We start from the raw sequence: 902 nt of genomic DNA, 5'->3' as shown, positions 1-902 counted from the left end.
GGTGTGGTTACACGTGGTCTGTGGTTGTACAGCTGGATGTGGAGGTCCTGGGATGGTGTGGTTACAGTCTGTGGTTGTACAGCTGGTGGAGGTCCTGGGATGGTGTGGTTACACGTGGTCTGTGGTTGTACAGCTGGATGTGGAGGTCCTAGGATGGTGTGGTTACACGTGGTCTGTGGTTGTACAGCTGGATGTGGAGGTCCTGGGATGGTATGGTTACACGTGGTCTGTGGTTGTACAGCTGGATGTGGAGGTCCTGGGATGGTGTGGTTACACGTGGTCTGTGGTTGTACAGCCTGGGATGTGGAGGTCCTGGGATGGTATGGTTACACGTGGTCTGTGGTTGTACAGCTGGATGTGGAGGTCCTGGGATGGTGTGGTTACACGTGGTCTGTGGTTGTACAGCCGGATGTGGAGGTCCTGGGATGGTATGGTTACACGTGGTCTGTGGTTGTACAGCTGGATGTGGAGGTCCTGTATGGTTACATGGTCTGTGGTTGTACAGCTGGGATGTGGAGGTCCTGGGATGGTGTGGTTACACGTGGTCTGTGGTTGTACAGGATGTGGAGGTCCTGGGATGGTATGGTTACACGTGGTCTGTGGTTGTACAGCTGGATGTGGAGGTCCTGGGATGGTATGGTTACACGTGGTCTGTGGTTGTACAGCTGGATGTGGGAGGTCCTGGGATGGTATGGTTACACGTGGTCTGTGGTTGTACAGCTGGATGTGGAGGTCCTGGGATGGTGTGGTTACACGTGGTCTGTGTTTGTACAGCCGGATGTGGAGGTCCTGGGATGGTGTGGTTAGCACGTGGTCTGTGGTTGTACAGCCGGATGTGGGAGGTCCTGGGATGGTATGGTTACACGTGGTCTGTGGTTGTACAGCTGGATGTGGAGGTCCTG

This window comes from Oncorhynchus nerka, unplaced genomic scaffold, assembly GCF_034236695.1.
Source record: "Oncorhynchus nerka isolate Pitt River unplaced genomic scaffold, Oner_Uvic_2.0 unplaced_scaffold_1098, whole genome shotgun sequence".
In the NCBI taxonomy this organism is placed as follows: Eukaryota; Metazoa; Chordata; class Actinopteri; order Salmoniformes; family Salmonidae; genus Oncorhynchus; species Oncorhynchus nerka.
The sequence above is the reverse complement of the archived record's forward strand: the minus strand, read 5'-3'. Positions refer to the sequence as shown.